The following is a 16,789-nucleotide window of genomic DNA, read 5'->3' as shown; positions in this document are numbered from 1 at the left end:
ATTACTTCCAGGAGAGGAGTAATTAATAACTCTTCAATGTTTTACTGAATTGGAAATCCATTTTCACCTTGTGTTTTATTGTTTAGCAGCTTTTGTTAAAAATATATCCGTTACTTCCCCTATTTCAAATCGTTTTATTAGTTTGTTTCGTTCCTTTTCTTGCAATTTTGGCATTTCAATTGTAGCTCCAAATTCATCTATTTTATGATTTTTCCCCTCGTTTGGAATTTGCTACAATTGTTCATAAAATTCCTTAAAGTTTTCATTAATCTCTGTTAGATTATATGAACTTTGTTTGTCCCTTTTCCTTAAAGCCAGTATCGTGCTTTTAGCTTCTTCTGTTTTAAGTTGCCGGGCTAATGTTACATGTGTCTTTCACCCAATTCACAATACTTTTGCTTTGTTTTCATGATGTTCTTCTCTACCTTGTACGTTTGTAATGTTTTGTATTTTATTTTAATTTAATTGTAATTCTCTCATTTTCATTATATCACACCTTTTTACTAATTCCTTTTCCCTACTTATTATCTCCCTTTCCAATTCCTCTTTCCTGTTGTATTCCATTTTCATCTGAGTTACATAACATATCATCTGCCCTCTAATAAAGGCTTTCATTGCATCCCATAATATAAATTTGTCTTTCACTGATCCTGCGGTTATTTCAAAATTTATTTTAATTTGTTGTAATTTGGTGTTCAATAAATTATCCGAATTCCTGTCTTTTAAGTAGCATGGGGTGTAACTTCATATATGTTCTTGGTGGGATTTCCTCAAGTTATAATGCTAATAATAGGGCTTTATACACAGATTTTCTAACTCTCCGTTGAATATGGGCTGAGAAACAAAAACATATCAATGCTTGATTAAATTTTGTGCCTATTCAAATAATCTGACCATTCCTTCTCTCCTAGGTGTTGCCTCTTCCACATATCCATAAGTTTCATTTCCTGCATTGATCTAACCATACATATAGCTACTTAATTTGTCTTTCTTGTTTTTGTCCAGATGTATCTCACTTTGGGTCCAAATTAAGATTAAAATCCCCTCCTATCAATATATTCCCTTGTGTGAGTGCAAACTTCAAAAATATTCCAACATAAACTTATGATCCTCCTCGTTAAGTGCTTATATATTGAGCAATTTCCAATATTATGAGTATATCTGAAACTTTATCATTGGATACTTCCATGCTGGACCTACTATTTCCTCCTCTATTTTGATTGGTGCATTTTTGTTGACTAGTATGGCTACACCTCTAGCTTTTGAATTATAAGATGCTGCCATTATGTGCCCTACCCACTCTCTCCTTAGTTTGTTATGTTCCACTTCAGTTAAATGCATTTGCTGCACAAATGCTATATCTATTTTTTGCTTCTTCAATAAATTTTGTTGACTCTTCCATTTAATTTGGTTATGTGTTCCATTAATGTTTATATTCATCTGGTTCAACATGGCCAACTCAAACCTTGCATACATCTGTTTTCTAACTCTTTGCCACCTCCATCCCACTTTTCCCCATTTTCATCTTAGTTTTCTCTTATTACACTTAATGTATGACAACACAATTAAGACTTAAAGTACCCCCACAGTTCCCACAATCACTAATACCTTAACCCAAAAAGTTACCCCCTTTCTGAGTTGCCTCATACCCTTTGCCGGGCAACCACAACTCTCCTATTCATTTGGATTGCGATCATGTTCGCAGAGTCAACTGATTTTGCAGTTACAGTTATTCCCCCTCCAGCCAGACCTCACCGGAAAACATGATTACAACATATATCAAATCTCTGTCTCTCTTCTTTCCCTTCTTACTCCCTTCCTTCCCTTCTCTTTTCCCTCTTTAGATCTTTACATATACATTGCTTTTACATCTTTATTTATACTTATCAACATTCTTCATTCTTGTTACTTCTCTTCATCTCTTCTCCTGTCCTGCAAACGTACTGCGAAATCATTCGCTTTCTCTGTATCCAAGAACAGTCTGTTTTGCTCCACGGCTATAAATATTTTAAGCACAGCTGGATATCGTCACATGAATTGTTATCATTTTTCCATAAAGTTGATTTCTCTGTATTAAATTCCTTCCTCCACTTGAAGAGTTCAAAATTTATGTCTGGGTGAAAAAATATTTTTAACCATTGTATTCCAATGGTTAATTATCTTCTCTAATTTTACTCCTTACCTGTTACAGTATATTTTCTCTTGCATATCTCAAAAATGTTAATAAGATGGATCTTAGTTTTTGATGTGTCTGTGGTTTCGGAGCTAATGCTCTGTGTTCCCTTTATATTTCCATTTTGTCTTGCATTTCTGTCATTCCCAGGACCTTTGGGATCCATCCATTTATAAAGTCCTTCATGTCTGTGCCTTCTTCACGTTTCATCAGGCCCTCTATTTTTAAGTTGTTTTGCCGACTATAATTTTCAAACATGTCAATTTTCAAAGATATAAACTCTTGTGTCTCTTTAATTTTTTTCACTTTCTTCCAATTTTTCTCTTGTCGTTCACTTCCATTTCTCCAGTAGTCTTCTGTTCTTCCATGTTCTCTATTCTTTTCTCTATTTCTGTCATGACCTGGTCTAACCTTTGCATTTTACCTTCTGTTCTTTTCATTTTCTTTTTAATTACATTAATCTCTAATGATATATTTCAAAAAAGACTTTATCTATATTCTCTTCATCAGATTTAACATTTATTTCTCTTTTCCATTCGTTTTACCTTCTATTTCTCTGTGAAGATGTTGGTCTTCATCTTTATCTTAGATTATTCACAAAGTAGGTTACTGATGCTCAACCTTGCAGAGGCAAATGCATGGTCTTCATCCTCCATTACAGCATTAAGCAGTGATATCAGTAACATTAGGAGCAAAGGAGTCAACACTCCATGATTCCATATGAATGATATCCATCCAGGATGGGTCCATGCCTGACTTACGGATATACAGACCTAATCTATGTTACTCACAGTAAACATGGGTTCAAAGGGAAAGAACCAAGGAATGATTTTACAGACGATCAGCGGGAACACTATTGCTATCACATTGCGGGCTGTTTTTACCGTACAAAACCTCGTCCTCAGTTTGTGGCAACATATCATCACATATTCGTCAAATGTAAACGCGAGAGTAAACCACACGGAAATATCCGTGGCGGCGTGCAGCAGTGTAACCTGGAAAGCGCACACACGAGTTATGAACAGGAACGTCGTTGGAAAATATTATTCGCTCACATGTGACAGCATCACGTCAACGACGAGGACCAACAGATCCGCCGTTGCCATGGCCACGAGGTAGCGAGTGACACACCTGGACAGACCGCAATTCCCCCGCGAAAGGATCACAATAAACATCACGTTAGCTGTTAAATAAGAAATATCACAAATGCATGCTCAGTATATATCAATTAAGTCCTTTACTTCACGTTCCGAGATTTCTTACTGTGATGGGTTGAGCATCGGCGTTGACTCTACTGAAGAAAACTTAACAGTGGGAAAATTAACAATTGACCCACAGCATTCACATCCGATCTCCAATGTTGCAGAACTGCACTAAAATGTCAAACTTCCCCGACACTACAATTCCTTTGACAATTTTTGAACCTTGATTTACACTCCACTATCTGCAACTTGCTAACTTTGCAGATCGCATTAATGATATTATTTCCACATTATTTATTAACTAACTCGTTCTGTCTGTTCAGCTGGGTTAGACATCGACAGGGATTTGTTTGCACAAGGTGAAATAATTTGATGAAAATGACAGAAGTAATTTAGTACAGACAAGTTTGAATTGTTGCATTTTGAATGGACACACCAAATAAAGATGCACACGATAAAATGCATGGCCCTGAAGATTGTGATAGAACAGGGAGATCTAGGAATACAGATATATAATTCCCTGATATCGACGCAACGGAAGTTGGGGAACAGCAAGGGATCTTTTAGTGCATTAACCTTCATAAAATAAAATTATGACTATCTGAATGGCAAAGTTCAGGGGTGACGTAAAGCATGCAGTCACCTAAGAAAAGGAAAGAATTCAATAAGTTTGAAAGAGTGCAGAGATTTAAGATTTAGGAATTGAAATCGAGGGAAAGGTTTAACAGCTTTCGTCTCTTTTTCCTGGACCATAGCCGAATGAGGGTAGCTTTGATAAATTAATTACAAATCATCTTTTTTCCTTCCAGCCGAGATAAACAAAACAGAGAACATGAGTTAGGGGTGAATCTAAGATATATCTAGAAGAATTACCTTCTTCACACAACAAGAGGTTTAACGAGCTGGCAGCTGAAGTAATAAACGCGTCCTCAATAGTAATATATTAGAAATACTTGGACAGCTCCATGGCTGTGAGGGTTATGCAGGGATCTGCACTGGATACACTTGAGTGGATCTAAGCAAAATAAACGTTCAGCAAAGTTGAAAATGATGGAGAGGCCTATTTCCATGCCCAACGTTACATAGTGCTGTTTGATAAAGCATGCGGAGTGAATCAGTTTACACACACGGAATCGGATATTTAGATTTTAATTCAATACATGACTTCACTAGGACATTAGAAGGAGTAGTTAAACTCAATGGGTGAGGTCAATACTCGGTGAGTAAAAAATGCAATTTTCTACTTGAGGTAATACCATCCATTGATTTTAAAAAGCACAAAGAATGTAAGTCTACCCCAGAAAAGTTTTGCTGATTCGCCCACGTCGATGTAAATTATTCTGTTATATATTATATATAAATGTGTTTTTGTAAAGTGATAGAATGTGGAGATTTATTATAGATCACTTCACAAAAGACATCTGATTTAAAATGAAAGAACAATGCATAAGTAGAAATTTCAGCTTTACAGTGACTTGACTGAAACTTTGGAAAATGCTTATAGAGACTTCACCAGTAGGTGTTGTGGAGTAAATAGACTGATGTCTTTAAAGCAACAGATGCCCAGGCAGAAAATGATTCCGGTGCCAGTATGGCAGTTTGTCGAACTCCCGTTTTGCAGACGGGTTGTGAGATCTGAGTATAGCACTTTATACTTACAAGATGAAATGGCTGGCTAAAGGTTTTCGCTTGAAATATCGGAAACAAGAGGAATTCTATGGTCATCTGGAAGAACAGTTCATCATGTGGAAAACCCATGATGGGGAAAGTTTCTTTGGCAAGGCACTGAATTGGCTTATGAAGACATCAGTTTGTGCGTGAGTCTATGGAACAACGAAACCCTCTCTGTAAAACCAAGTAGAAACTTCCTGAGCTGTAATGATTTACCTTTAAACACCAGAACCCGGTGAAAATACATAAATGTTAAATTATGTGCACTGTGTCTGAATTTCCTGATAACGGTGACCTTCGATAAATGATAAGTGAATAACTGGACTATTAAAGCAAAGAACGTTCGCATTACGTACACGTGTGCATAGAATTAGAGGGGGTTAGATAAAGTTTGATCCTGATTTTATGTTTAAAGAAAATTAAAACAACTTTTGTTTATCTTGGTGCATTTCTATTGCTGCTGGGTTTTACAGTCATCTGGACTCGTAAGGGGAAACAATTTAAAATTACCAACAACGGAACGAAACACATGAAGTTAGTAAAGATACGGGGGGGGGGGGGGTGAGCGTGGAATATATTGAAATATTTGGCAAATTGACACTCACGCACTTGTTCCGATGAACTGATGCCAAAGGAATCATGGGTTAGAACCGGTATAGCTGTGAAGGCAAAGTAAGTATACAATGGAGAGGGAGGTGCCAGATACATACTTGCTTCCCCGGACTGCAGATCGATACATGGCACTGGTGTCAGATCATGGATTGTTTTCGAATATTTGATTTTACTCGGAAGAAAGTGTGGAAATTAAAATCAAACATCATGAGTGGCCAATCCCTAGAATGCTACAAACACACGGTCGTCTCACAGAAATTATAGAACATTGGTGTCGAACATAAAATAATGCATTAAAGTATCCTTCAGTATTTTCTCTGTCAAAGTTGGACCTGCTACATGTGGTTAAAATATCCCCTCCCACTTTATAACAATGGTTTCTTGGCGGTGACCCTGGTATTAGAACATCCTGATCATCCACTCTATCCAGGCTTTTCATGAGTGATGTGAACATTTATCTACCCGCACCTTCGCCTCTGGTGCTCCATATAACAGTCTCTTTAGAATTGAATACTTTCTAATCCAGTGAATGTTCTGGCGAACACTTTCACTACCTCTCAAACGCTTGAACTGTGTAAGGCAGCGATCAGTACGTAAATAAATAAATAAATAAATAGATCTGTGCCTATTCATGTAAGTATTGAATGCGGTTTGACAACGTGAATTCTTTTTACTACTTGCACACAGATAGAATCAATTTAGGGCGTATTGTTCAATAATATCAGTCAATTAGTTAACGGTCTCAAGCAGCTAAACCAATATTGATGTTTAAGTGAACGTTTCCATGGATCAGTACTTTCTCTGTCAAAGTTGGACCTGCTACATGTGGTCAAAATGTCAGCTCCCACCTGTAAACAATTGAAAAGAAATATGGGAAACTAGAGGAATTCTGTGCTCATTTGGAAGAACAGGTCATCATGTGGAAAACCCATGATGGGGAAAGTTGTTAACTGGACAATATTAGTTCAAAGTGAGAGGCACCTGACGTAAGAAACTCACCGCGTCCAGGAATATTAACAGAAGAAGGGGAATTATTGGCCTTTCCACTCGCATTATTTCATGCATATTTGATGGGAAAATGAACGCGTGTCTTATTCAAAATGAAAGCCGCGAGTAGCGCACAAGGAACTTTCTATGTGCAAGAGGGAATTGTGAAAGAGGGACAATATCAGGCTAGATTCCAAGAGAGATGCAGCCTTCCTTCAAGCGCAATGCGATGCAAGCAATTCTTAGCGGGAGCAGAGCCCCTAGGGGACAGGCATCTCGCTGCAGTAAAGAGAAATATGAGGGGAGAATAAAGATTTGTGCTTCTGAGAAGAAACGATGATAAGTTGTGTCTTTACCGAATGCGGTCCAACAATAGGAAACGAATAAGAATGAGTATGAACAATGTCCTGCCCTTTCTCATAAAGTAGTGAGAATTAAAGGCGCTGCTCAAGCTAGGAATATTAGGTCGATGGTCCGCTCGAGGTTCTGGGGAAGTGTCCGTGCACAGCAACGTGGAAAGGCTATTTTATAATAAAAAGACAAGGTCCTTATGCTAAGATGTTACCGAGAGTAGCGCAGTATATTTCCAGGACAAAGTATATTTCCAGGACAAAGTATATTTCCAGGACAATTTATGCATCACCGCAATTGCTAATGTTCCTTTCCATAGAAATGTTCAAACTACATTATTTAAATCTTGAAAAAAGTATTTCGGAATAGAACAAGGAATTAATTGAAACAAAATGGTTTGCAGAGCCATCATCTTTATTGAATGTTTGTGCATCTACTGTTGATGATGGACAGTTTGTTTCTGAAGCTTTCTTAAATGTAGGTCAAGCTAAGGGGAATATTTTAATTGGGGGAGACTTCAATTGTGTTTTATACCCATTAGTGGATAAAATTCGGAAAGTTGTGAAAACATTGAAAGCAGCAGTTCAGTTGGTTTTCTTGATGAAAGATCTAAATTTGATAGAGGTCTGGAGAAGATTAAATCCTACTGAGAAAGATTTTTCATTTTATTCTTCACGTCATGATTCATTTTCTGGGGTTGATTTTTATTTCTTGTGTGGGGCCGGAAATCAATCAATCACTTTTTCGTTGGAGGTTTAATAGAATATTCTTGATAGATAACTGTATTTTGTAAAATTTATTATGGATTTAGACTTGAATAAGAATACAATCAGAAGTAATTTTATTGTACGGGATGCTTTAATGTATTTCTACGTGGTTAAATAATTAGTTATGCAACAAAGGAAAAGAAGACATTCTGGGAGAGCCTCGGTTGTTGGATAAACAAATAGCAGTGTTGGAAAAGGAATTTCATAGGAATTCTACAGAAGATCATAAGGTTTCTTTGACAACATTGAAGCCAAAATATAATATATTGAAAAATGACCCATTTGAACGTTTGATTCAAAGATCTAAGCAATGTTATTATGAGTTATGTTTGAGAGCACATAAAGTCTTGGCATGGCAATTGAAAACTGAACAAGCTTCAAGGATTATTAATGCTGTGAGGAAGGACAGTTCAGTTACTTTCAAACCTCAGGAAATTAATGACCAATTATTGTCATTTTATTTGACATTATATACTTGTGAGCGAGTGCGAGATGATGGTTCTTTTGAAGCATATTTCCCAGAGTTAAACTTACCAATATTGAAGGAGGAGTATGTGAGAAAGATGGATTCTCATTTTACGGATTTAGAAATGAAGGATGTTATTCAACAAATGTCTAATGGGAAGTCACCAGAATATGATAGGTTTTTTATGCTGATCTGATTCATGTATGTTCTTAATCAGGTCACTCAGGAAAAAGCTTTCCCAGACCCATGTTTGAATACAATAATAAATATTATACCAAAAAAAAAGACTGAGAGCCTTTGAAGGTTTCTTCTTATCTCCCAATTTATTTAATAAAGTAAATTTATTTATTATTTAATATTTATTGAATAACATTTGTTAAATGTGGATTATAAAATAATAGCGAAATTATTAGCAAATAGTTTAGGAAAGTATTTACCAAATTATTGTATTCTGACCAGCCTGGTTTTATTAAAGATAAGTACACTTCAGATAATATACTTCGAGTGGTTTCATTGATCAATACTTCACGTCAGCAACCCAACCTAACAATGGTAGTATCATTAGATGCTGAAAGAGTTTTTGATAGGGCCGAATGGAACTTTATATTTAAAATTTTGTAGAAATATACATTTGGACACTTATTAATTGGTTGGGTGAAGGCATTATATAATACTCCTGTAGCAAGGGTGGCATCAAATGTTGAATCTTCTTCCTTTTTTTATATTAGCACGTTCACCTCGTCAGTGTTGTCCTTTCTCACAAGCATTATATTGGCATTGATAATTCAACCGTTATCTCAGGCTATCTGGCAGAAGGAGAATGTGACAGGTATAAGGATTGGACAGGATGAATACAAGATTAATTTATTTGCTGATGATATTTTGATATATTAAATTAATCCTGATCAAACTTAAATTTATTTGCAAAATTGTTTCGAATGATATGATAAATAATCTGGATAAAAAGTGAATTGGGATAAAATTGAAACACTACCAAGTTCTAATGGAAATTACGATCAAGATAGACAAATTAGTAAATTTCGATGGACTGATCAAATTCAGTACTTAGGGATAATGTTTGATGGAACAATTCAATAATTGTATAATTTAAATTATCTACCATTCATGAGAAATTTAATGTGCATTTGATTAAATGGCAAGATTCAACTTTAACTTTAATAGGTCGAGTAAATTGTATAAAGATGAATATTTTTCTGTGAATTCAATTTTCTTGATTTCCTGAAAAAAAAAATTGTGGTATAGAAATTGGCCATGTCTGATACAAGTATTGATTTCTTGGAAAACATATTCATTTTTATACAATCAATTCAGCCAAATAAAATTTGGATCCTTCATTCAACTCCTCAATTGTTTTTCCTATGTAATGGAAAATAAATTAATTTATATATTTTTTCATGTTATTATATGTACGAGTTCGTAATTACTTAATACCATTGCTAGACCACATAAATTGAATATCTAATTGACGTTGTGAATAATCACTTTGTACTAATTCCATATCTTCAATTTTATCCCAATTTATTTTATAATCAGAAACTTATATCATAATCTATCAGTTGCTTTTAAAGTCTAGATCATGATAGTTGTGTCTGAGCCAAACATACAAACACATGATTTGCAAACAACCTAATGCTCAGTTTAATTTATCATGAAGCCTTTTAACTATTCATCAATACAAATAAATTGTGCAAGAAGTTCTATTGTCAATGGAAACAAAGCAGTAGATAAAGGACAAACTTGCTTACTTGACCTATTCAAATTAAATGATTGAGATATTTCCCCATTAGTTTTTACTTTAGCTTTAGGACTTATGTAAAGTGCTTTAATTCAAAGTACAAAATTAAATCCAACACAAATTTACCTAAAACTTGAAATAAAAATCTTATTCGAATATATCAAAAGCATTTTTTTGCATCTAATACAATTGCTCCACTTAAATCTCCTCTTTTTCTATTTCACGAACGATACTTAATAATTTTACTATATTTTCAGAAGTTTGTCTCTTTTTGAGAAAAAAAGTGAATGTATATATTAACTCGTAAAGACAATGATATATTCTATTTGCTAATATCTTCAGTATAATTTTATAATCAACGTTCAACAATGAAATTGGTCTACCTTTATGGGCTTATAATTGATAACTGACTTTTTTAGGAATAGCCATGTTTATCACCGTTGAAAAGGTTTCTGGAAGAGCGTATGCACTTGACGGTGAAACACAAAGTGGCATCGCAGTTTGAGGATAGTTTGGAGCTAAGCTACATTACTTGAAATCCATCCTCTCATGGAGACTATTATTCTGTAAACATTTAAGTGATTCCTTAACTTGTTGTGCACTCAATGGTCTATCCAAAGTATCCTTTCCTTGGTCATACACAAGTTTAATTAAGTTTTGAACAGCGACGCCCAAAATCCATGTTTTGTCCAGGTAACAGGTGGAAGAGATCAACTCTTTCATAATCAGGTGCAATCACTTACCCGGGACCCAGAACACAGCCACAATCTGGTAGTAAAACATAATTGTCTGCAACATTGGAGGCAACAAGGAAAATGGATAGGCAGTGAGTGGAACTCTCATCTTGACCATGATGGGAAGTCTAAAAGAGACAGCTCTCTGATAAAAAGTAGCAGAGAGCGGCAACATATACCTCTTTCATCTATCCCAACTGAACCCTGGCCCTGGATCATCAATAAACAGTCATTATTATTACCTCCAGAGAAATGAGCGTCGCATAAACACACCCAACATTCTTCTTTGTGACTAACGATGAAGATGCAGGAGTTTAAATGAATCTTTTGAAATAACAAACGGCGGGATGGTTAGCAGAGACAGCTCAGAGCAAAACTTTCCGTAAACCTTTGTGTTTCACCCTTGTCCGACCCACCACGTTCATCAAACTTCCCGATTATCTCCATGATAATCCATGGAGGTTGCTTTTCGAAGAGAGTCCTGAGGTTTTGCAAGCAGGGAGAGTAAAATAGGCTTTTCTCTGACAGACTGTATTCAGTTCTGCAGTTTTCTTACAGTTCAGCAGCAGTACCTGTGGCTTGAATAGGACAAGCTGGTAAATGTGTGTAAAAAAAAAATTGAGGACGGGTTGTGATGTTTCATAATTTAAGTTTTTCTCTGCCAGTTCTGTCTTTTTCTCTGTATCTTCTCTTTCTGCTAATTCCTTTTCAATGATTGTTATCTCTTTTTCCAACTGTTCTACTTCCTGACTATATTCCTTTTTAATTTTAGTCATGTGCCTAATTATTTTACTCTAATAAAAGCCTTCATGGAATCCCATGAAATGAATTATTCTTTTATTGATTCCATATTTATCTCGAAGTATATTTTAGTTTGCTGTTGAATATATCTTTTGAAATCTTTTCTTTTTAACAATGTAGGATTTAGTCTCCATCTACATGTCTTTGCTGGCACATCCTCTTATTCAATTGTTAATAAAAGGTGAGAGTGATCAGATAATAATCTTGATTTATATTCCATTTTTAACTCTGCCTTGGATCTGTGCCAATAACAAAAACATGTCTATTCTTGAATAGGTCTTCTATCTACTTTTTGAGTCGAGTGAATATTGTCCCTCATGTTGGTGTTGCCTCCTTCATATATCGATTAGTTTCATATCCTGCATTGCTGTTAGTGTAAATTTACTTAATTTATTCCTATTCTTAATTGTCTTCCAGTTTTGTTTATTACTGGGTCGAGGTTGAAGTTGAACTCCCCTCCGAGCAAGATATGTCCGCATGTATCTGCCATTTGTCTGAAGATGCTTTGTTAAAAGCATAGATGTTTAGTAAATTCCAAAATTCAGAAGAAATCTGCAACTTGGTCATTACATATCTACCTGCTGGATCTGTTATTATTTCTTTCATATTGATTGGTAGATTTTTGTTGACTAATATAGCTTCTCCCCTGCATTTTGAATTTTATTATGATTCCACTACATGGCCTGCACAGCCTCTCTTCATTGTGCTGTGTCATATCTCGGTTACATGTGTTTCTTGAAAAAAAAGCATTGACGACTTTCTCTTTTTTTGTGTAGTTAGTAACTCTTTCTTTTAATTTGATTGAGCATTCCATTAATATTTACAGTCATGAAATAACTTTTACTTATTTTTTTTCAATTCTCTCTCGTCTCCTCAACTCTTTCATATCATTTTTTCCAAAATCTTAAAAATAATTTTTGCACACCTTATTACATGACGACATGGTTAGAAAAAGCAAATTATCCTAAAACCCCTACTGAAATTTAAAAATAATATATTCATGCACAAAATAATGAATGACAAGCCCCCCGCCCCATCCCCATATTGGCTTGTCTTTGACTCCTTGTCAGACAACTACAATTCACTTATCTATTTGGGTGTGGTAATAACTGCAAAAATCAACAGAGTTTGAAATAGCAGTTCGTTTTTCTCTACCTAGACACCACCCCAGAGAAACACTATATATTTTCCAAATATGTAACAAAGCTTTTGTCACTTTTTTCTTATCTTTTTTCCTCCTATTTTTCAAACTTAAACTTTATATTTACATTAATATCTTTACAGTTTACATCTGTAAATTGTTTTTATACTCTTTTATAATACTTCTCATTTTGTTGTCTGTTATGCAATTGTTCTGATGAGTGTTGGGCATCTTTCAGGTCTGAGAACAGTCTATTACTTTGCCCTGGAATGAATATTTTTAATACTGCTGGATGTCGTAGATTTAAATTATTGCCTTTCTTCCATAATGTCTGCTTTGTCAGGTTCAATTCTTTCCTTTCTTTTAAGAGCTCGAAGCTAATGTCTGGATAGAAATTGTTTTGGTCCTTTATATTCCAGTAGTTTATTTTACTTTATCCTTTGCCGCTCTAACATTTCTTTCTCTCGTTGTGTGTCTTCATAACCTTATGATTATGGATCGTGGTTTTTAGTTTAAGTAAGGCTTTAGTGCCAATGTTCTATGTGCTCTTTGAATTTCAATTTTGTCCAGTAGATCATCTACTTCCAAGACTTTTGGATCCACCTTCTATGAATCCCTTTTTGTTTGATCCTTCTACGCCTTCTTGTACACCTACAATTTTTATATTGTTCCATTTGCTATAATTCTCTAACACATCAATTTTGTGAATGAACAGATCTCTTTAATTTCTTTGTCTCTATCCTTCGGCCCTTATTTTAGTTCATTAAGTTCTAATTCCACAGCTGTCTGACTTTCTTCCACTTCATCTGTTTTTTTTTCTATAACTGCTATGGCCAGCTCTAATTTTTAGATTCTCTCTTCTGCTTTTTCCATTTTTATTTTTATTGTTAAATTCTGTTTTTAAAATATATTTTAATGTTTTCATTTGTTCATCAAAATATTCAATATCTATTAACTGTTTATCTTTATTACTTTCCTCTTTTACATGTAAGTCTTTATCATCTTCTTTGTTTTCTCTCTCTAGCTCCTTCTCTTGTCTTCTGTTCACCTTATATTGCTGCGATATCTGTCTGATTTTTCTGTCAGTTCAACTTTGTCCCATTGCTGGACCGCCCTCCCATCAGTGTATTTGTTGTTATGAGCCATTAAGCATCAAGTTGTGGCTCAGTGAGCCATCTTTGTACGTTGTTCCGAGGAGGGCCTTTGCCCAGAAGGGCGTCCATTGGTTTCAGGGATCGGACATTCTTTTTATGGTCAGGCCTACCTCTTTTCTTCCTGCTGTTTTCCTGTCTTATTCTTTATCTGTCTCTCTGGTCTTTTCCTTTTTGTTGCCATCTCTTGGTTCTTCTTGCTTTATTTATCTTTCAGGACCTCTGTGTTTTTGATGTCCATCCTGTTTTTTTCTTTATTTTATTTTCTCTGCCATGTCTACAATTCCACAGCCATTATTCCATCGGATGATGTCACCCTTAAAATTACGACGGAGCAGTGCAGTTAATGTACTTATGACATTTTTATCATTGAGGAGAAAAACTGGACTGGACTAAGATAGAATTAAACAAATGGGGAGAAAATATCCTGGAACAAATACTTTACAAATGATTTGAAAATTTGGTGCAATATAACAATTCACCAGTGCTACATCACATACTTAAATTATGGAAAAGTATACACCTGGAAGAAAAAAAAGATAAATTAGCAAATACCAAAAATGATATAAACACAAAACTCATTAATTCACTTTAGAATGGTTAATTTATTTTCCAAAGAATGGGATAGAAAAGGAATCAAGATAATAGAAGATTGTTTTTTAGGAGGCAATTTATTCACATTTGAGCAATTAAAAGATAAATATGGAATATTCCAAGGTCCAATGTTTACATATTACCAATTGAAAACTTATTTAAAAGATAAACTGGTAAATAGCTTGAGATTCTGAAAAAGTATCAATTATGAATATTTAATCACAGACACAATGATAATTTAAAAACTTATTACCAGCATGTATATCATATTGCAATTTAACGAAGAGGATGAATAAAGTACAAAAAGAAACAAAGCTGGGAAAAAAATATTTTAACACAGAGATAAAAAAGGAAACAAGGAAGAAGTTATGTATAGAAACAATGAGAAACACGACAAATACTAGATAATATATGACACATTATAACTGGCTAAATAGATTATTAATTAATCCATAGAAATTAAAATAGTGATACTCAACAGCATGGGATAGATGCTTCCATTGTGAACGACATGTTCAAAAGTTAAAACTCTCTTGGAAGATCTAAACCTAATAATAAAATAACTCACATAAAATGACATACTAAATAATGCAAAGAATGTCTGTTAAATAACATGAGACAAAACATTAGGTCCAAAATTAGACATAAACCAAATAACATTTATTATGATTGCGCAACCAGTTGCAAAAAATATATATTATGACAACCTGGAAAATTGAAACAATCCTTAAAAAACAAAAATGGTATACATAAATTAACAAGTGTATTCCATTAGAAAAAAAAATACATACAATCTGAAAGTTTGTATCCAGAAAGCTGAACTTATTTTCCTCCAATTAAACATTTCAATAGAATTTTTAACGGATATTTCATCACGTTCATCAGCTCCTCCCTGAATTTAGACTGAGTCGCTGCATAAATGCAAGAGTTTGTGCACCAACTCAAAACCAAGAGCATGTACATTATTTGAACAGATTTGGAAACCATAAATAAAATGTGTCTGAGAATGCTGACCACAAACTTTCTTAAAACAACATTATTATTAGAACAATAGATTTAAATATGTGAAATGGGTCAGTACTACATTTTTTTTTTTTTTTTGCTTTTTGTTATCTCTTTGTTTTATGTGTTTTATTATTTATTGATATTGAAGTGGTGTGAGGTAGTGGAGAGGGATGCAAAGGGGAATAAAATAGAAATTTTACAATGTATATATTGAAGGTGATCTTTTTTGAATGTTGTTATTGATATGACACATAATGCAAGAAATAAAACGAAGACAGGTTGTGAGTGCATGTTTCAGCCTGGGCAAATCCCTTGTGGCCAAAAAAAGAGAACAGGAGTGGCTGCCTAATGTTTCACTTGAAATAAGAGAAACAAAAAGAAACACTGTGGTATCCATACAGAAATAAGTTTTAATCTCGAAAACGAAGATGGGGAAAATATGTTTAGCAAGACAATGATATGGCTGATTAGAATGGATCAGATTGCATCCATTTAACAACAAATCTCTCTCCAAAAACCGACATGAACCTTCTTGAATGGTAACCATTTAACTTTCAAGCACCAATGTCTGGTTCTGTGCACAGTATAAGAATTGCCAGCAAACAGTGAACTTGGAGGAGTGGAAAAGTGAGATTGGACTGTGAATTAAAGTACTGTTCTAAATTTAAGCACACATACATACATGTGCGCTTACAACACGAAGGGGGTTAACTCAGGGAGATCAGTTAAAATGTTATACTATTTTCTTGTTTAAAAATAATTAAAAACAACTTTTAATAATAACCATTTGTCTGGTTGAATATCGATTGCTTCTGGGATTTTGGGTCCTCTGGGCTCGTCACAAACTGTTGTCTTGAACCATATTTACAGGAGTGTCATACAAAATATACTATTTCAGGCCATGCTACCTGGATCAGGAAATCTCACCTGTCATGATAATGAATATGTATGAGATATACCGGAAGTCACGTGGTATGAGAGAGATAAGAACACAAGCAGGAGAACAAAGGAAAACAGGAGAATAAAGACACTAAGTTTACCTGATAAGACTTGTGTTTAATGTTTTATTAACTTCACATTTCGGGCCACAAATGTGACATTGGCGACGAGGATGAAAGAAGCTTGAAGAAAATTAAAGACTATAAACAAGATTACAGAGGTTTACAGACAACTTCCAGGTGATAAGAAATTTCTCTGTGACTCAGTACTTTTGGGGCTGGAATATTTCCTCATGGCTGGTGCAGACGGTGACTTTCTAACATATAGTGGAATTGTTCATTTTGATCCAACGGGTGATGCAAGCACTGTTAGTGTGAAGTGGAAGGCATGTCTGGAAGAATTTGAATCCTATGCCGACAGTCGTGGCCTATTTCTAGAT

General features: G+C 34.7%; 1 protein-coding gene and 1 long non-coding RNA gene across 5 annotated transcripts in view; one reads left to right on the top strand and one right to left on the bottom strand.

Moving 5' to 3' along the window:
- LOC138758558 (uncharacterized) overlaps positions 1 to 16,789 on the top strand; it is a 123,018-nt gene that overhangs the window by 72,296 nt on the left and 33,933 nt on the right. The window lies entirely within an intron of this gene.
- The window catches only part of LOC138758557 (probable G-protein coupled receptor 139), a 44,614-nt gene that overhangs the window by 16,062 nt on the left and 11,763 nt on the right, over positions 1 to 16,789 (bottom strand). Inside the window, exon 1 of one of the 4 annotated variants that reach the window (XR_011354341.1) lies at positions 1,884 to 3,187. The exons of 1 other annotated variant lie outside the window; for it this stretch is intronic. The gene's annotated coding sequence lies outside the window, so the exon portion shown is untranslated. Of the gene's footprint in view, positions 1 to 1,883; positions 3,188 to 16,789 lie in introns of those variants that run through there. 2 more of the 4 variants (XR_011354342.1, XR_011354343.1) reach the window with 2 other exon arrangements.

Source organism: Narcine bancroftii, chromosome 3 (assembly GCF_036971445.1).
Source record: "Narcine bancroftii isolate sNarBan1 chromosome 3, sNarBan1.hap1, whole genome shotgun sequence".
Classification (NCBI taxonomy): Eukaryota; Metazoa; Chordata; class Chondrichthyes; order Torpediniformes; family Narcinidae; genus Narcine; species Narcine bancroftii.
This window is presented reverse-complemented; position numbering and strand designations above follow the sequence as displayed.